This window comes from Nycticebus coucang, chromosome 18, assembly GCF_027406575.1.
Source record: "Nycticebus coucang isolate mNycCou1 chromosome 18, mNycCou1.pri, whole genome shotgun sequence".
Taxonomy (NCBI): Eukaryota; Metazoa; Chordata; class Mammalia; order Primates; family Lorisidae; genus Nycticebus; species Nycticebus coucang.
Window position 1 is genome coordinate 12263074 of NC_069797.1, and position 20313 is coordinate 12283386.

At 54.2% G+C, this 20313-nt stretch overlaps 1 protein-coding gene across 13 annotated transcripts in view; it reads right to left on the reverse strand.

Annotated features, from left to right (window-relative positions):
• The window catches only part of RAI1 (retinoic acid induced 1), a 120044-nt gene that overhangs the window by 16683 nt on the left and 83048 nt on the right, over positions 1–20313 (reverse strand). Inside the window, exon 1 of one of the 13 annotated variants that reach the window (XM_053570674.1) lies at positions 9052–9538. The exons of 11 other annotated variants lie outside the window; for them this stretch is intronic. The gene's annotated coding sequence lies outside the window, so the exon portion shown is untranslated. Of the gene's footprint in view, positions 1–118; positions 3535–9051; positions 9539–20313 lie in introns of those variants that run through there. One more of the 13 variants, XM_053570671.1, reaches the window with a different exon arrangement.

Consider the following 20313-nt stretch of genomic DNA (forward strand, 5'->3'; position numbering starts at 1 on the left):
AATTCAGATGGGCCACTTCCTTTTGCCTCTGAAAGCACCCTCCCACCACCTCCCACCGCCCCCACATGCAGGTCTGAGCATTCCCCTTCCTTGAGCCACCAGATGGCTGTGAACATACCAACAACTTCTGTGTCAGGAGGTGTGCTCTGTCATTCTTGCTCCCAAACCGCCAGCAGCTGAGCCTTGCCAAGGACAGCCACTGACGCAGGAGGTACAAAACTGGCTGCCCAGCACCAGGTCACTGGGGAGCTGACCTTCTTCCCTGCTGGTGCCCCCACCTCCATTCCCTACCCCCCACTCCCAGCCCTTCCTGACAGGTCAAAATCATTTAGCAGAGCAATTCCCACTCCCCTGTCCCCTGAGGACTGCTAGATCCTGTAATCCAGTCCCTGTGCGGTGGCATTCAAGCGTGACCCAACCATGCTGGGGATTGGAGAGGGTCTGCCCTGCCCTGGGGGAGGCCTGCTGAGAGCACACACACACACACACATGCCTGCACTCACATGCACACACACACCTCCTCTACCACAGCCATGCCATCTGGAATCTGTCTGTTCCTTCTAGTAGACATCGATTAGAGGCTGCCAAGCCACTGTAGACATAAAACGTCCCCTCCTCTGACTCCCGGGAACACAGGATGGCAGCACCTGCCTCTTGTCTTTGATATCATAGGTGCATAAACAGATTACGTGGCCCGAAGTGAGGGTATGCATACTGATTTGCCACAGAGCCGCAGTCCCAAGGCCATGGGAGAACGCACAAGCTGAGCCCCTCCCACACTGGGGTGACGCAGCCCTGTCTCTCCTGGCTGGGTTCCTCCCCATCTCCCCTAGGTCAGGACCAGGGCAGGGCAGACCCAAGAGCCCATCTGGTTATGATTTCAGGGACTGGGGCCTAGGCAGGGTCTAATCTGCCCCACAGCAGGACCTTGGATCAGGAAATGACCTGGGGTGGCCTGTAGGACCTTTCAGGGCAGAGCAACTGGATTTACAACACAGGCTGGCCCTTGACATCCCCGTGAGCCTGGTCACCCCAGAAGACCCTCGAAGGTGCAATGGCAGAGAGAGGAGCGCCCCAGGCGTTAGAGCACATTCTGGGTGCTCAATGTGAGGATTTACCCAGAACCAAGTTGGCCCAGAGGCAGGCAGAGTGGGCTCAGCCCTCCCTGCACTGCCCAGGCCCCCGGAGGGGACAGGAGACTTTCCAGTTCTTGTTCCCAAATGTAGAAAGAAGAAGGGGTGGCCTGCCAGGGCTACAAAGATTCCAAGATTATGTGAGGAGGGAGGAAGGAATAAAGGGGGTAGGGGACAGAGAAGCCACACAGGTGTGAAAAGAGACAGGGCGAGAAAGGGGATATGAGGAGTAGGGGGAGGAGTGGGTGGCCTGTTTCCCTCTTTCTCGGCCTAGACCCACCACAGACACCTTCCTCATTCAGTGTCTGGGGACTGAGCCAGGGAGGAGGAGAGAGGAGGGCAAGCCCAGGGCAGCTGGGGCCAGTCATCACAAACCATCACCTGCCCAGAAACTTGGGCCAAAGGCCCTTCCCCTGCCCTGGGGATCGGCTTGACCCTGCCCAGGGAAGGAAGCCACCCAGCTGCCATGTCATCCCACACCCAGCCCCTGCACACTAGGCTTGTCACAGCCTGTCTCCCTTCCCTCCCTGGATCGGTTATAGGCATCCCTCAGAGGAGAAGCACGCCTGCCCTCCTGACCCACTTTAACCCCCTCTGGTGACTTAGGTACAACATCACAGGAGACACAGCAGCAGCTCCTCGATGGGTGAGCAGCCCTGCACTCCCTGTCCCCACTTCTGCAGATAAGGGCGCTGGCCAGACAGCCACAGGTCTGCCCAGGTGCAGACCCCTCTGCTCGACGGCCCTGGTTGCCCCCACCCACTCCCTGCCAGTCTGGGCATGTTTATGAGCCCAGAATCTGCAAACCCAGGACCACTCTGAAGGCTGTGCCTCGTATATCTGCACAAATTACATTTCTGCTTTTATTAGTCCCAGATCACTCTCATTTCCTGCTGAGTGTCCTGTGGATATCATTAACATTTCTACAGCTTTTTTATTTTTTTCACATTCTCCAAAATGCATTACCAGAAACATTATTTAAAGAGAGAGAAGAGAGAGAGAGGAAGAGGGAGGAGAGTGCTATCACCAGTGTCCCCTCCCTGCCTGCTCCCTGTTTAATCGGTCCAGCTGCTGTGTCTTTTAATTTAGCCAAGCCGCATAACAGGCAGGCTTTCCAACACACAGGAGCAGCTGGATGCGGTGAGAGCATCTATCTCTAAGAAAAGACAGTTCAATTAAAATACAAGAAGCCCAGTGCCTGATGGAGAAAGCAGGCAAAAATGCTCACCCCAGCGCCACCCTCCAACCCCAGCAGAGGGAGGGAAACAGGAACAAAGGCACAGGCTGCTGCTTGGAACCACCAGGTCCTGCCAGAGAAAATGGGGCCTGCCTCTTTAAGAGCTGCCTCAGGCCCACCTGGGCTCTGTTTTTATTAATTATTATGATTAATTTTCAAGAGCACTAGGGGCTGAAAAAGATCCCCTTGCCAGAGGTCACTTTTAAACCTAAGTGGGAGAGTGGCCAAGGGGGTAGGGTATAAGTTTAGTCTCTGGCTTAGGCTGGTTGGAGGAATGGAGGAGGGCACCTCAACTCACTGGACTCCCCGGGTCCAGCCCACCTCTTGCCCCAAGGGTCCTTCCTCACTGCTCACCCCCACCCCTCTTCCCAGACACTGGTCCAGACCTTATCTCTAAAGTTCTTGCTGAAACCAGATGGCAGGTGGGAGGGAGGGAAGGAAGAAGTCCCAGGCATCCTCTAAGCACCAGACACAGGGACACTTGAGCCTTAGAGCCACCTGGCCAAGTGAGTCTTCTGTGCTCCCACATGAGAGGAGTGTGAGCTCACCCCATTGCATCCAGTGTCCCAGGACTTTCCTGACCCCACCCCACAAACACCTGCACAACCATCAAATAGTAAGGAAGGCAGGGAGACAAAAGATGGGGGTCCCAGGAGACCCCATCTAGTCTGAACCCAGGAGCTAGACCTGGGGCACAGCTCTTCTTTCAGGCAAAGACCCCTCATTCCTCTGTTTTGCCCCTTTTAAAGAAGCAAGTGAAGTTTAGAGGAGCAAGGGACTTGCTGAGGACCCCAGGGCAAAGCCTGCCCACACTGAAGTTCCTCAACAGGATGCTGAACAGCTGCAGTGACCAGACCAAGGGGGGACAACCCCTTGCCTGGACTCCATGCCAAGAACCCCCATTTTGGAAGTAGGTACCCTGGGGCAGGCCAGGAAGACAGAGGTACTCTGGGGTGACACACACAGGGCCCCCACTTCTATCCTTATCCTTGTTTATTAAGCAGCCAGACCCACCTTGGGACAGGCACTAGCCAACTGCTATCATCACGGCAACTACTGCTCCCTGGGCAGCCTCAAGGAGAGGTCACTGAGTCCAAAGTCTCTCCACATTCCAGGGTTGGGCCCCAGTCGGGGAAATGGACACATGTGGCCAGAGCTGCTGCAGCTCCCTGGGCCCTAAGGGAGCCCAGCTGACCCTAAGGGAGCCCAGCTCTCTGAGGAATTTTTTCCTCAGAGAGGACACAGGCAGGGGAGAGAGAGGAGAGGAAGAGGAAGAGAGAGAAATGGAGGGGGGAGTGTTCTGCTCCTGGAAGTGTCTGCAGCTCCAGGCCCACAGTGCCTCCCTGCTACTTACCTAAGGTTGTTTTATCACCCTGTTTCCTGATTTGTAGCTACAGGGAAAAGAATCAAAACCCCAACTCACTCAAGGCCTGGGAACCTGGGGAACAAAGTGGAATGTACCAGGCCTTAGGAGGCTGGGGACGGGGCAGAGAGGATGCCTACAACAAGTGGAGAAGGTGGAACCACCTCTGGCCTCTCCATTTGCTGTGGGTGATGAATAAAGATGAGACCCTGATTAAAATGCTAAATCACCCCAGCTAAATCACTCAGGCCTGTGGGGTCCATTCTCGTCCTCAGGGCCTGGCTTGAATAGGAAGGGACGAGTCTCCAAGGGATCCATAGGACAGGCCTCTGGGGCAGGTTAGTGTCCATGGGCCAGCAGAGAGGAAGGAGCTGAGCAGGAGCTTGTCAGGAGAGGCTTGCTTGGGAAGCAGAGGGGAATATCTTGGGGCATAAGGGACCCCAGAGGACAAGAGAGCCCCTACCCCCAAACACAGCCTTTCTAGAAAAGCCTCTCTCTAAAAAAGTTAACTGCCCCTTGGCTCAGTGCCCATAGATCAGTGGTTAGGGCGCCAGCCACATACACCGAGGCTGACAAGTTTGAACCCGGCCCGAGCCTGCTAAACAACAATGACAACTGCAACAACAAAATTTCCGGGCATTGTGGTGGGCACCTGTAGTCCTAACTGCTTGGGAGGCTGAGGAAAGAGAATCGCTTAAGCCCAAGAGTTTGAGGTTGCTGTGAGCTGTGACGCCATGGCACCTACCAAGGGGGACATAGTGAGACTCTGTCACAATAAAAAAAAAAAAAAGTTAACCACCCCAGTGGGCAACCTGTGGGTATGCACTCTCCTCATGGGACAGCCCCACAGACAGTCCAGTATATACTCTTTACTCAGCCTGGGGCCTGAACATGAAGAGGCTGTGAAGAGGCCAACCATGGGGAAAGAAATAGGAGGCCCCAGCACCCCTTCCTGGTTGAGGCTAGGGACGCCTAGTGAGGCTGGGGGACTCAGGGCTCTTTGGAGGGTATCTGAGTGGGGAGCCCCCTTAAAGCCCACCAACGCTGTCTCCTCTATGGACCCAGCAGCGATGGCAGCTGAGACCTACACTGAGCCACCTGGACGAGACCCTCCCCATAAGGCTTAACCCATCAGGAGGACACTATACCCACCTGCTCCTCCCTGGACACTGTATATGTCCTGTGCTATGAGAGGTTCCCTGACACTAAGTTGTGTTCCGCTTTACCCCCACAGTGCCCATGCCTGGTATGCAGGTGTCCATGGCCTAGAGACCCTGGCCATAGTATAGGGCTGAGGGCAGGTTTGTGTGCACAGCTGCCGGCATACAGGGCCCTCCTGGGGGAGGCTGTCAGGAACACAGTCCACCTTTTAGCACCTCTGTACTTATCAGTCTCTTGTGGACAATTATTTTTTTTCAATCACTTTATTCACCACTAAACAAAAAGCATTACCACCTCTCTCTGTCTCTGTCAAAATGAGGAAAAGAAGTGGGGGCACTCTGGATGCAGTCAGCTAAGAGGGCTGGGGTGTGGTGGCCCAGGCAGCCCTGTGTGCCCCTTGCACCCTTCCCCGTGTTTCTTCTCCATAGCACTTACCTTCTTGCAGTAAACTTTGACTTGCTTTTATTATTGGTCACTACTTTTTAGACGGTAAGTTCTAAAAAGCAGGGGCTCTTGTTCTAAAGAGGAGAGACCAACTGGACAGAACAATAAATATGTGTTGAATGAACAATTTGGAAAATGTTGCAGTAAGCCCATGAAAATATCCAGAACAACCAGTGAGATGGAGGTACAGACCATGCTGGGGCAGGAGTGGGAGATGGCAGCCACCGCACCACTTCACTCATTTGACAAACGACACGTCCCTGAGGCCAGCAGGTGATACCCGAGTGTGGGGTACATGCAGCAGCCCCATCAGCTCCAGCACTTGGCTGCTGTGCAGGAAGGGGTTTCAGAGTTTTTCAGGGTTTTACTTTTAAAAGCAGAAATCAATGGGAGGCCAAGGCAGGTGGATTGCCTGAGTTCACAGGTTCACAGACCAGCCTGAGCTAGAGCGAGACCTTGTCTCTAAAAATAGTCCCAGCTACTTGGGAGGCTGAGGCAAGAGAATTGCTTGAGCCCAAGAAGTTTGAGGTTGCTGTGAGCTGTGATGCCAGGGCACTCTACCGAGGGCCACAGAGTGACACTCTGTATCAAAAAAAAAAAAAAAAGTTAACCAAGCAAAAAATTGTTGTTGTTTTCAAGAGAACCTGTCCATGGCTGTACTTCATCATAAGCTCTTGGGTGTCGAACATTGATGTCACTGATGAAGATAGGACTTTGCATGGGCAGTGGCAGGGCTTCGTTGGGTGAGGATCTGGGTCCCTAGTGGGTGCTTAGTGGTGCAAGGTAATTGCTCAATGTGAAGTAATGAGAGCAGGTCGAGCATCCATAATATTCTTTGGCCCCAGGAGGAACTCTGGGACCAGCATAAGCAGTTAAGCACTGGTGGAGCCCATTTCTGCTCCCCTTTGGTGATGGTGGTGGGAAGCTGCATGGCCCCTGCTTTCCCAAGGCAGAGAGACGCACAGATGACTGCCATGGTGTTGTTGAGATGAAGTGCTACCCAGGGGGCCATGGAGGCGGAGCCAGAAAGTGATCAAGGGGGACTTCACCATTTGAGGAGAGGGTGAAGTGGATGAAGTAGCCACCTGGGTGAGCCTGGAAGGCAGCAAAGAACAGGTGGGGGCAACTGCATACTTCTCACCTCTGCCCAAATCTCTGGGTCTTACTTCTTTTCAGGTGGCTGCAGCCAGCAGTCAATGTCCTCTGTCCTCATGGCACCAATTCCTGGCAATCCTACAAAGTCACTCCCATCAGTCAGCTGTCTGCATCACGCCTCCTGGATAGCCACTCTCCTGGGTACCTTTGGGGCCCACTAGTGTGAGGCCCAAACGGAGAGGTGCCTCTGGCAGGCTTTCACATGGGGTGGCTGCAGCCCCCTCCTGGCCATGAAGACCAGCTGCTGAACGCAGTGAGCCACTAGAAGCCACCTTCTGTAGAGCACATTCTAGGTCAAAGCTCCCCCTGGCTCTGTAGAGGGATTAAAGGAAACCCAGAAAGGGCCAGTGACTTATCCTGGGGACAGCGGACTCCTCTAAAATTCTGTGCCTCAGAGTGCCTGTCTGTCAAACAGGAAGGGGAGACAAAGTCTTCTATGACACCCCAACTTCCCAGAGGAGTCGGAATGTGATGCCCTTCCCAACCTAGGCAGAGCCACCCCGGACCTCCCTGTCCGGAACACCCCCGTGCTGCAGCCACCCTGACAACCAGGGAGACCCAGCAGACCAGCCCCTCCCAGCCCTGTTCCACCTGGGGGAGCCAAGGAATTGGCGCCCCTCCTTCCCCCAGCCCCCAGGGGAGGAAGCAGGCTGTCAGGCCGCCACGGCGTGTCAAATCCTCTCTCTGCCTAATTGTGAGACGGCAGCGTTTAAAGAAACGCTTTTCTGGCCGCCTGCCACACCACAAAGTGCTTGGTATAATTTTATTATTAAGGAGAGAGAAAAAGAGGGAGGGGGTTGGAAGGGAAAGCAAGCGAGAGGGAGAAAGGGGAGAGAGAAGGAAATTGCTTGGTCCAAGTCAGCTGGTGGAGTATTCTGCTCAATGCGAGAGCGGCCGGCTTTCCAGTTGGCAAGCTGACTCCGTTAATTGCGCATTCAGTCTCTACTTAGGGTAATTGAAACGAAGCGGGGCCGGCTCTGACAATTAGGGTCTGCGACTAGGCCGTTAACTCTTTCCGAAGCCGCCCTCACCCGTCCTAGGCGCCACGGCGCCCTTTCAGGCCCCGCGAGGGCCCACCCGGGCTGGGCTAGGCGCCCCCGCCGCGGCGCGCACTGCGGCAGGCTCCCGGCGTGTGACCCAGCGCCAGCAGGGTTAACGCGGCGCCGCGAGGCCTGGAGCCCGGCTGGGGCCAAGCCGGGGATGGGGGAGCCGCGCGGGGTGTGGGGGGGTTGTTTGCGGCCTCTCCACCCTTCTGCAACAGATGTTTCAGCTGCGTAAGACAAAGGCAGAGCGCCTGCTGCTGCTGGGAGAAAATCCGCAGGACTCCCTCAGGGGCAGGTAAAATTTCACCTTCTATTTGTGTTGCCCCCTCACCCCCGCCCGCCCCCGCCTTGTTTCCCGGCCTCTGGGCCAATCCGGAAAGCGCCACCAAAGACGCCGCGCCGCCTCCTCCGCAGCCCAACCCGCTGACCCCAGCAAGGTCACCGCGACCTCGGGCTCCTCTAGCAGCACGCCCGCCTGTCCTCCGCCGGCAAAGGGCGCCCCCGCCTCCCGCGCCCGGTCCCCTCCAGGGCGCCCCCAGACCACGATCCACTGTCACGGAAAGTGCCGGAAGGGCGAAGGAGGGGGCGCTGCACTTGCTACACAACGGAAGCGGCCCTGGACGCTCCCCTCCTCCCTCCGCCTGCGCGGGGACCCCGGGAGGCCGCGACCCCCCCTCCCCCGCCCCGATCATTCATCTCCCTGATTCCCTCTGTAGCCGCCCTCGGAAGTCAGCCGAGTGAAGCAGCTGTTCCTTGCACACTCCACTTGACCAAAGATGATGATAAATGAGGCCGGGGCTGTGTCGGGGGCGCTGCGGCTGCGGCGATGTGGGGCGCGCAGGGCGGGGCGTACGGCCCGCAGCCCCTTCCTCACGCCTCGGGAAGGGCGAGGACGCGAAGGACAGGCCGAAAGGCAAAATGAAAGGACCGCGCTGCCCTCCCGGCGTCAGGCGAGGCCCTGGTACCCAGCGCTGTGGAGTGACCGAGGGGAGAGGTGCGTTCAGATCGCCCAGCCAAAGATCAAGTCCTCTTCCCTGCGACCACGGCAGCCCCTCCCCTTCTCTAAGCCCTGCTTCCCCTAAAGCCTGAGTCCCCGCTGCGCCCTCAACTCCCCCACCCCAGTGCCTCAAACCTATTAACGGTCGTAAATAATAAATAATGGAGCGCTTCCCTCCAGCCGCTCGAGACTGCGGGCGGGGACCGCTGACAGATGCGCCCAGTCCTGGGGAGGGACGCCCACCGGCCGGGTGCAGAGGGGCCCGGGTGCGCGGCCCCGTACACGTGCAGCCGCGGCGCGCGGGCGGGCACTCCGCCCGGCGAAGGAGGGGGAATCCCGCTCTGCCCTCCCCAACGCCACCTCCCCTGGAGTCCTCTGGCACCGAACGAGGCGAGAGAGCGCGCGCGAGCTTCCCAGCCGGAGAGTGTTATTTTTAACCTGCCCCCCTTTCTATATCTGCCTCTCGGGTTTGCGCGCCCGCCCGCCCGCTCCACCAGCCGAGGATGCGGGCTCCTCACCTCGCTCGGCGGCTCCGGACTCTGAGCGCCTCCCCCGGCCCGCGGCCCCCGCCCTTGTGCGGGCATCGCGCGGCTAAATCTCAGCCTGGAAAGGACCGATTAGGAGCCGCATGCCTTTCTGCGAAATATTGGAACCGGGTGGGATGGGGGCGGGGAACCCGGCGCTGTCGTCCCCTCGCTTCCCTCTCTCCCTCCCACCCCGCGCGCAGAGTGGCTGCGAGAGGCGGCTCCTGCTCTCCCCCTGCAAAAAGGGGGTGGCTGGCCCGGGCCGCGAACCCTCCTTTGGTTTTCGGCCTTCTCTCAAACGCCCACCCTTCTTCAGTCATCAACGAAGCTGGAGCTTCTCCGGCGCCAAGTGGGGCGCTACCCACCCTTCCATCTCCAGTTTGCTCCCTGCCACTGCAAGCAAATAACACCATTAACAGTAACGGGCCAGCTGTACCGACCACCTCAGGGAACACCCCACCCGTGCCGATGCCCTCCCAGGGTCAGAATCATTTAGGTCCTCCCTCCCAGCCCCTTCCCAGGAACCCAACAATCCAGACTTTTCCACCCCCCCACACCCCCCAGGCCTCAGTAAGTTCATACCTGCTCCCATTACCCTCCTCTACAAAGGCCACCCAGCCTAAGTCCAGTCTGGCCTCCCACCCCCGCCATGGGGGGCAGTAGAGATGCTGACTGAGCCCAAAAGCCCCCTGGAACTCTGACTGGATCCTTCCATCACTTGACATTTTCCAGACTGCTCTGTGCCCAATCCTGGAGACCCGCAGGCAGAAGGCCTCAGCACCTCCCTCCTGAAGGAGGTGGGCTAATAGACCACAGGCAGCACAGAGAAGGGGAGGCTGGGGGAAGTGGTGGGCTGGAAAGAAAAGAGAGGATATTGCGGCAGCCAGGAGGCTGTCTGGGAACCTGAAATGGAATTCTCTTTGAGGCTTGGCTGGGCCCACCACCACAAGGGAGCAGCCTCTGGTGGGGGTTGTGGGGTACTTCTTATTACAGAGAGGTAAGAAGCTTGGCCAGCTTGGAGACCCTGGATGGTGAGTGGTAGAAGATGCTAGGCTGGCTCACACCCTTGGGCTAATGCTGGATCTGGGAGGCCCCAGTTTGCCCAGAAGGGAGAAGAGGGGGACAGGGCCTCCTGAGCACAAACAGGACCTGGCTTGGCAATGTGGGGGTTGTTGAGGGGCTTCTGCCCTTAGTTAGATACTGTGTTCACAGACTCTCTTAGATCTGTAAAGTTCTCAGTGACTCCCAGACTACTGGAGCTAGTATAACAGCAGCACCATTAAAGGCTGATGCCGTTTGGCCCCCTTCTAGGTCCAAGGTGCCTGGATAGATTTTATTTCTAACCCTTAAACTGCCCTTCCAGGAGATGATGTCACCTCTCATTTCACAGATTTGGAATCTGGGCTCCTGAGAAGGGAAGGGGCCATTCCGAACTCCAGCCTCTGGAGGGCTGCTTGGTCCCCTTCCAGCAAGGCTTGGCATGGGCCCCAGGGGTAGGGCCTCAAGCTGGACATCAGGGAGGTGCCTGAGGGGCTTCAGGGAATATAAGAAGCCCAGGGTGTGGGTAGGGTTTCCATGAGGTCCTTGGTTCCTCTTTAGAAATTTCAGAAAGCTGGTTTTCCTGGGAGAAAGAAGGGGGAAGGCTTGGCAGGGGGCAGGAGAGAGGTCACTGGGCCTATCATCACAGAATCCCCCCACCCATTGGCCAGGCCCCCTATTGAGGGCGCCCACATCGGGGTTAGGCTCTTGGGGCTACAGAATTACTATGAGGTGTAAGTCCACATGGGTCTCCTTTATTCATCTCTAGACCAAATATAAATCTCACATAGCCATATACCACTACTTTTCAAATGTGCGGAGCCACTATTGTGATGAATAAATTACAAACCCATGGGGCAGCGCCTGTGGCTCAGTGAGTAGGGCACCGGCCCCATAAACCAAGGGTGGTGGGTTCAAACCCAGCCAAACTGCAATTAAAAAAAAAAAATAGCTGGGCATTGTGACGGGCGCCTGTGGTCCCAGCTACTCAGGAGGCTGAGGCAGGAGACTCACCTAAGCCCAAGAGCTGGAGGTTGCTGTGAGCTGTGATGCCACAGCACTCTACCAAGGGCGACAAGAGACTGTCTCCAAAAAAAAAAAAAATGTTAAAAAAGAAATCACAAATCCATTTAGGACTTAGCAACTCCTCCCCGCCCACCCCCCATACCATAAACTAACAACTCCTATTTGGCAGAGATCCTCTGGGCCTGCCTCCCCAGTGGTCTAGCTGTGCCTAGTGCTAGAAAGGGAGCTTCCATTTCTAGCATGCCTTGATGGACTGCCCAATGCCCCCAGATCTCCCTGGGTGGGGAGGATCCTGGCCAGCCCTGAGACACATGGCTCTGTGACCAGATGCACCTACCACTGCTTAGGAGGCAGGCCTAGAAGCCACGGAGGAGGCTTTCCTCAGAACAGAGAATATGTGCCTTTGGTTTCCAGCTGCTGCCTCATCTTGTGTCTGAATGGACAACTGGCTGACTCCCCCAGCCCCCCAATAGCCACAAACGAGGTGAGAGTGGGGGGGTGTCAAGTGTCATAGTCTGCCCTGCTCTTCTGTAAACAGAATACTTTCTGCCTGTATTCTGTGGCTGGCTCTCTCTTCCCAGGCCCAGCCCTGCCCCCTCCAGCCTCACCTCTAACTGCACCAGACCCTTCCAGAATTCCCTCCCTCCTCCTGGCTTCCAGTCACTCAGCATCTGGGGGAAGAGAGCCTCTTTCAGTTGTATATAGCTGACTTGGCCTGACCCCAGCACTGCCTTGTTCTGGAAACTTGCAAGAGAATCCCCTCTTGGCAGGCTTACTGGCATGGAGAATGGCAGGCCTCTTCCCCTCAGGAAAGGGAGGCTCTAGACCAGATGTCCTCAAAGTGCGGCCCGTGGGCCACATGAAGCGGTGTGAATTCTATTTGTTCCCATTTTGTTTTTTACTTCAAAATAAGATATGTGCAGTGTGCATAGGAATTTGTTCATAGTTTTTTTTTTTTTTTCAACTATAGTCCGGCCCTCCAACGGTGTGAGGGACAGTGAATTGGCCCCCTGTTTAAAAAGTTAGAGGACGCCTGCTCTAGAGAGAGGTCAGATTCACAACAGCCAGGCCAACCAGCTGTGAGGGCTCATAGGCAGCTGGGGCTTTGGCTTCAGGGGCAATGGGAGCCATCATCTGCCCCCACCCTGACTGTAAATGGCTAGACATTGTTGCTTGTTGCTGGGAGCTTGGGTTGGAATCCCAGCTCCTGTATACTCATCTACTGGGTAACCCTGGGGAATTTACTTAACCTCTCTGTGCTTCATGAAATTAAACAGGAAAACGTGCAGGGTTAATCATTACTAAATGCAATAATGTGCTTGGCAGCTGGTAGAGGCTCAACAAAGGGCAGCACCTTCCAGTATCATCCATTCATGGGGCCAGGTCTAAGCAGTGTATTTTCTCTGCCTCCCAGGGAGCAGCCTGTGCCTGAGGCAGAGCTAGGGAGGGCATTCTGGGACTGAGAGTTGATGTCTGTCCGCAGAGCAGCAGCCTGGTCACCTTCCCACTTGCAGCCTTCATGTCCCTGTGATGCTGTATGCATGTCTTAGATACAGATTCTACTGCAGTGGGTCTGGATAGGGCCTGTGGTTGGTTTGTGGACCACAAATGGTGTGGCAACATCTCAGCATTGGAAGACTCTGGATTTGCTGAGGCTGGGCTCAGGAAGGGGATTTGGGTTCTGTCCTGTCTAAGGAGGACCCTCCAGGACCTCAGAACCAGGCTCTGTGTTCCCCGAGCCCCTTGTCTTAGATTTGGGTCCCCATAATGGCCTGGACAACACTTGGGACTCTGCATTTGCTTCCTGGCAGCAACACACTTCATGCTGCTAACCTTATAGTCACTTCTAGTCCTGGGCCTCTGTTTCCCCACTGGTATAGTGGGAAGCTGGGATAAGATGACCTTACCCTTCCCCCTGGATGGTTTCTTCCCTACACTCGTTTTCCCTTTCCAAAGCAGAAGGCCTGAGCATCACCCCTAGGGACTGGGTCCCTAACCTAGTCATCCAACCAGTGATGACAGCCAGTTCTCACTTGTGCCTTCATGGGCCAAGCACTGTCCTAGGTGTTTTACATCTACAAACTCTGCATCCTCATTACCCCTGAGGTGGGTACCATAATCCTCCCTGTTTTACAGATGAAGAAACTGAGGCCCAGAGAGGTGGAGCATGTTGCCTGAGGTCATGCAGTTGGTAAGGGCACAGGGCTAGACTCAGGCCCCCGACATGCCTGGGCCTTTGCGTATTGCACAAAGGAAGAGCCCATTTGGTTTTCTTGGCACAGCAGGTGTAGACTCAGCACACTGCATTTGCCTGGTTGATAAGGGTGTGGGGAAGGAGGTGCCCGGTTTAGCTGGCAATAGGAGGAGGTGAGTGGTACAACTTCTTTGGAGAGTTTTTTGGCAATATAGACCCAAATAAAAACTACATGTGCCCTCTAATCTGGGCCCAAAGTCAACTACACAAAAGTATTATCTTACAGTACTGGAGATCCCCTAACTGTCCATCTGAGGGGGAAGAGAGCAGTGCGTCTGGAGAGCACCACACAGTAGAGGACTAAAGAGCGGGAGTATTAACGCATTAAATCATCATGTATTATTTGGGAACAGTCTTCAAGTTGGGTGAAAAACAGCATAGTGTAGAAAGTAGGAACAGAAGCCCCATTTGTATAAAAAGGAGGTTGTATTTGATTTTTTCTTTTTTTGTACCAAGAGCATGTGATTCCTCCTAAAAGATTAAAAAACTTGTATGAATAAATATCTGCCCTATGGGCTATACAAGGTGGTGAAGAAAGCACAGTTTGGGGCTCAAATCACTGCAACTCTCCCCACCATGGGCACTAGGCTAATGGGCTGACCTGAGTTTCCTCCTCAGTTGGATGGAATGAGGGCCAGCTGCCTTGGGGAGTCTGCTCCCCTACAATGGGTAAGACAGGGATCATCCCTCCATTTTACAGATGAGGAAACTGAGATCCCACAGGGAAGGAGAACCTGTTTCCTTGTCCAGGTCCTCTGGGTGCGCAGCCTTGGGGGACATAGCAGCCAGGACTTGCTGAGGCCCTAGGTGGCATGGGTGCCTGCTGAAGCCAGGGCCAAGTATAGTAGGCCCTAGAACAATAGGTTTGAATGCCAACAGTTCCATTTATATGCAGATTTTTGTCAATGATTATGTAGAGTGTGCCTGCCTCTCCTGCTAGACAGCGAGACCTGCCTTCCTCCTCCCTCACCTTCAGCCCACTGGGTGCGAAGACCTTTGTGATGACCCACTTCCACTTAATCAGAATAAATGTTTTCTCTTATGATTTTCTTAACATTTTCTTGTCTCTAGTTTACTTTATTATACAAATATAGTCTATATAATACATATACAAAATACACCCAGCACGGTGGCTCACGCCTGTAATCCTAGCACTCGGGGAGGCTGAGGTGGGGTGGATTGCCTGAGCTCAGGAGTTCGAGACCAGCCTGAGCAAGAGCAAGACCTTGTTTCTAAAAACTAGCAGAGTATTGAGGCAGGCACCTGTAGTAGCAGCTACTCGAGAGTCTGAGGCAAGAGAATCACTTGAGCCCAGGAGTTGGAGGTTGCTGTGAGCTATGACACCATGGCACCCTACCAAGGGTGACAAGGTAAAATTCTGTCTCAAAAAACAAAACAAAACAAAACCATACAGAATATGTTAATCAACTGTTCTTATCAGCAAAGCTTCTAGTCAACAGTGGGCTATTAGGAGTTAAGATTTTGGAGTCAAAATTAACATGGATTTTCTTTTTGACTGTATGGCGGGTTGGCACCCCTACCCCTCTCATAGTTCAACTATACTCAAAAGCACTCCTGGTTTTACGTGTTACCATACTTTCCATTCTATTTCTACCAACAATACGCTTTCCTTTAATCATCTGAAGAAAGCTACACATGTTATAAAATTTAAAGGCAGAAGTCATTCTGGGTTTCTGCGGCCTGGAGACTGAGTGTGCAGGCAGGCCTGGTGGGGAGGCCTAGCTGTGGGGCCTCAGGCAGGTGATGAGGCGGCTGCCTTTCTGCTGGTCTCCTTTGCAAAACAGAAGCAAGAGTTTACCCCTCAGAGGGTGGCCTGAAGATTAAATCAGATAATATATGCACGCAAACTGGGCACAGGAGAATGCAGTAAGTTAACTGTTGTTTTTAAAAGGCAAATGTTTATATAATTTTTTATAACAGGGAAAGTTTGGGAAAATCCTTGCCTGGTTCTTGCTGGCTGTGGAGGTGGGGCAGGAAGGCAGGAGCTCCTCGGAGTGACAGAAACCTGGCTCCAGCTCCCAGCCCCAGGAGCACCTAGTTACAGCCTGGGTGGGCGGACAGCATGTTCTGGCAGAGAGGCTTAGCGGGCAGTGGCCAGAGCAGGGTCCAGCTGTCCGTGTTCTCCAGCTGGCACACTGGGTGGAACAGACTTGGCTGACTGGCCAGAGGCCCCTGCAGCCCCAAGCCCCAAGAAGATGAAAAAAAGCCCCTGTGTTCGCCCTGGTCTAGAGCTGGCTTTTTCCAGACCACAACCTCACGAGTCTTTGGAAAGAACACCAAGTACACAACGCCCTCCCACTGAGTTGCTGTGTGACCTCAGGTGAGTCATCCCACCTCTCTGGGCTTCTGCTTTCTCACCCATAAGACAGACAAGATGTTAACTACCTGCTTCACAGCAGACAGGTGGTGAAAACGTGAATATAGAAATGCTCTGTCATCATGAACTTCATGGCTAATTCTCGGCAGGCCCTTATGTGCGCTGGCCCTATTCTAAGAAACTGTCCTCAGGCCGGCACGATGGCTCACGCCTGTAATCCTAGCACTCTGGGAGGCCAAGGAGGATGGTTTGCCTGAGCTCACCAGTTTGAGACCAGCCTGAGGCAGAGCAAGACCCCTATCACTAAAAATAGCTGGGTGTTGTGGCAGGCGCCTGAAATCCCAGCTACTTGGGAGGCTGAGGCAAGAGAATCACTTGAACACAAGAGTTTGAGGTTGCTGTGAGTGTGATGCCACAGCACTCTACGGAGGGTGACAAAGTAAAGCTCTGTCTCCAAAAAAAAAAAAAAGCTATCTTCACATTTTAGCCCAACTTACAGATGAGGCAAGGTTAGGGCACTGTGGCAGAGTACTGTACTAGGTAGACAATTATTTACCGAATATAATTATTAATTATATAGTTACACAAATAAAGTATATTATATAATTTATAATTATTAACCATATGCCTACTGTAAGTATTATTCATGGCTGTGAAGTCGGTCCTAAGGTGTGGAAGCTTACCAGAGGCAGCACTGGTCAGACTGTTAAGGCCTGAGCAGCACTGTGGTCCTGAAGCTGGGGTGGAAGCTACTTTCTCAAGTGCTAGGATTTTAAGCACTTGAATGCCCCCTTTCCTGTTACATATTTCCTGGATGCCCCCTTTTCCTGTTACATGATTTTAATCCCCAGGGAAAACTATGAGGAACATACAAACCCCCATTTTACAGATAAGGCCTGGGAGGAAAAGGAAATTTCTCTGTGAGCAGCAACATTTGGATTTATTTATTTTATTATTTATTTATTTATTATGAGACAGAGTCTCACTCTGGGTAGAGTGTCATGGCATTAGCCTAGCTCACAGCAACTTCAGATTCCTGGGCTTCAGTGATCCTCCTGCCTCAGCCTCCCAAGTAGCTGGGACTACAGGTGCCCTCTATGATGCCCAGCTAGTTTTTCTATTTTTAGTGGAGATGGGGCCTGGCTCTTGTTCAGGCTGGTTTGGAACTCTTGAGCTCAAAGGATCCTCCTGCCTCAGCTTTCCAGAGTGTTAGGATTACATGCATGAGCCACCACACCCAGACTCAACATTTGGATTTAAATTTGGCCTGTGGCTCCAAGTGTGCTTCCCAGGGCAAGGATCTAGGGTACAAAGAATGGAGGAAGGCATCAAATGTTCCCCCAGAGAAGGGGATCCTTTTAGGACTCCAGGTGAGCTTGTTCCATCCCAGGCATTGTCTGTGCAGCGACTGACCACCTGCTGGGGCCTCCATCTTCACTGGATCCTCCACATTGGGCACAGGAGCTGAACAAGATGCTTTACAGATGGAGGGTGGGGGCCCGCTGAGAGCGAAGGTTTGCTCAGAAGCCCACCTGGCACCCCTGGGCTCCTCCCACAGACCACAGGGCCCCTTCACCTCTCTGTCAATCTACCCTCTATCCATGGTCCATCCATATACACACACCCATCCATCTATCCTACCACCTGAGAAATAGTTACTAAGTGCCTACTGTTTGCCACACAAGTGTCCAGATATAGTGTGGGCTCAGAGCCTCCCAGGGAAGGCAGATGAGTGCCAGATTTCGGGGAAGGGCCCTATGTCATGCCTGGGTGGGAGCAGGAGAGCAGAGGAGGTGTCCTGGAGGAAGTGACATCCCACCTGAGACAGGAGGAATGTGCAGCGGTTACTGAGGGATAGAGGAAAAAACTGGAAAACTGGAGAGAGTAGAAGATGGTAAGGAGAATGTGGCATGGCTGGCAAGTTGAAGGGAAGGGGCAAGAGATGAGAAATAGGCAGGGTTCATAGGGTACAGGGTCCTAGAAGCCACCGTGAAGACCCTGGACTTTGTGGTAAGGGCAATGAGGAGAACTGTGGAGGGTGACCAAGGGGGAGAGTGACACTATCAGACACATGTATTGGAAAGTTTGCAGGATGGACTGGTGATGATGGGAGTGAGTGTGGAGGCCAGGAGGCCAGTGAAGAGGAGGCTGGGATAGTTTCCCAGAGAGCAATGAGGGAGCCAGACCAAAGGAATGGCAGAGGGCTGGAAAGGAGGAGTGAGATTCTAGAAATGTCTGGAACAAACCTTGGGCAGGACCCATCAGCCAGTTCCAGATACTGGTGGGGGAGAAGGGATTCCTTCAAAGCCCATGCTCCTAACCTCTAGACAGTCCATCCTCCCAGGCTGGAGAAGCTGCCTTATTCCAGCCTCCCATGTTGTCAGCCTCAGTCTGCCTTACATTTCCTCATGTGCCAGGGCCCCAAAGGCTGATATATATCCACAGTGCATGTCTGAGGCCCCAAGAGGGCAAGAGGCGCACAGCCTGCACACCACCCCACCTCTAGCTCATGCTTGCACCAGCCCCTTTTCCCAGTCTCACTGTGGGGGTGGGTGCAGCAGGGACAGAGAGTGTGACATCTGAAGCTTGAATGGTGGTGGTCTCCTTGGCATCTCTGTCTGGGTGTCAGTGGGAGTGCCTGCTCCCAGCACAGTGATGAAAGGCAGGTGCTGGGGACTTGGAAGGGAATGAAATTCCCATGGGAAAGGAACGACTTGTGTGCCAGCCCCCTACAGGCTGGCTTTGATGGCAGATAAACCCTAGACACTCCTCAGGCACCTGTCCCTTGCTGGGAGACAAAGGCGGCAGGTGGTGGTGGCTGTGGACATGTACTAACATGTGCAGGGAGGCTACCAGGCAGCCCTTGCATTTCTCGGCTGTGGCTCGGTCTTTTTATTCCTGTCTCTCCTTTTCAGGTAAGTGTCTCACCCCCCGGAATGGATGGGCCCACTCAGAGGTCCTTGGTCACTTCTCCTCCCACCAGCAGAGCCACCACTGAAGGATTCTGTCTCCCAAACAAGCTGCATTTAGAGATCACCAATTTGTTATCTCTCCTGGGGCTCAAAAGCACAGTTAATCAGGCCTCTGATGGCCATACACAGGCCAGGGGGTTGTGGACCACGGGTTTGGTGAATGAATGAATGGTGGATGGGTGGATGGATGGAAGGGTATATGAATGGATGAATGGAATTCCAGCCCTGAGCAAAGCCAATGCTATTTTTGTTAGCCTGAGCAAAGCAAGATTTCCCTAAGGCTTCTAAGAACATGGCAGGTAGTTCCCAGGGTCCCCTCTGCTGCCCCCACCACCTTCATGATACCCAGGCAGAGAAACTTAGGCCAAGCAGGGAGGGCTTGCCAGACCCCAGGCTCCCATCTCCCCATACCGTGCCATAATGGAGCTTCCAAAGCTCTACTAGAAGCCCCCTCTCCTAAGCCCTGCCCTTCCTTGGGCTCCCAGAGACCCTAAGGATTCCCCCAACCTGTGAGTGTCCTTAGGCTCTGGGTCCTTGGGAGCCTCCTTGTAGGGGGCCAGAAAGGCATGTGGGGAGGGAGGGTGCGTGCTGCATGGAGCTGCCTGGCAGCCTTGCAGCAGTGAGAGCAGGGCATTTGTCATCTGCTGAGGACAGTGGGGATGGTTTAAGGTGAAATTTAAGCCCATTAGCACTTGGCTAATGACATCAGAAGCACTGGAGAAATGAAGATGGCAGGGTGTGTGAGTACCCATAAATTGCTGGGGCTGGCACCGCCTGCGTCCTTGGACCTGGCTCCCTGGCCCCTCTGCCAGCCTGGGAGTACTCGTTCACTGCCCCCACCACCATGGACTCCCCTATTGCTGACAGGCCCTGGCCCCTGCCCTGGCCAGGCCTTGCAGACAGGGCCTCCAGGGTCAGTGTGGGGCTGGGGCCTCCACCAGGGCGTGAGAAAAGAATTGGCTGGGGAGCCCAAGCATGGAGGAAGCATTCTTAATCTCCCTCCTTTTATAACTTTGGTCTTTTTTATGCACACACAAGGATCTCAGCTTCGCTGCCAGCATCTCTTCCCTGGGCTGAGCTGTCTCCCTGAAGCTAATGCCTGACAGCTCTGTTTATGTCTCCCCATAATTCTCCAGTTTTATGTTTTTTTTTTTTTTTTTTTTTTTCAGGGCCATTAAGCTCCCAGCCACAGGCTCCTTCCCCTGCCCTCGCCTGTCTTTGTCCTTGAGGCCTGGCCACCCCATAGCCCTTTGGGAGACAGGTTGCCCCCTCTGTCCCCAGAAGGTGGACAAGGATCTTGCATGTTGGGACTCGACCACAGGGTCCTGCACAGGGGCAATTCCGGTCCCCAGGCCCCTTGAGACCAACTTCCTTACCCTTCCAGCTCCTCCTGCTGTCCTGCCTGGCCTAAGGGAGGCCACACCCCAGAGTCCTGGAGGGCCTAGCAAAGTCCTCTGCCTTGGACTGGCACCTCTACTTGTCCTGCTCATCTCCCAGGTGTCACTATTCTGGGCTACCTCTTGGGGGCAAAGCCTATGATTTCACCTCCACCTGACTCCTCTCTGTAGCTCCAGATCTGGACCCAGTACATCTGTGGTGTCCTGGGGCACCCTCACCCCACAAACTTT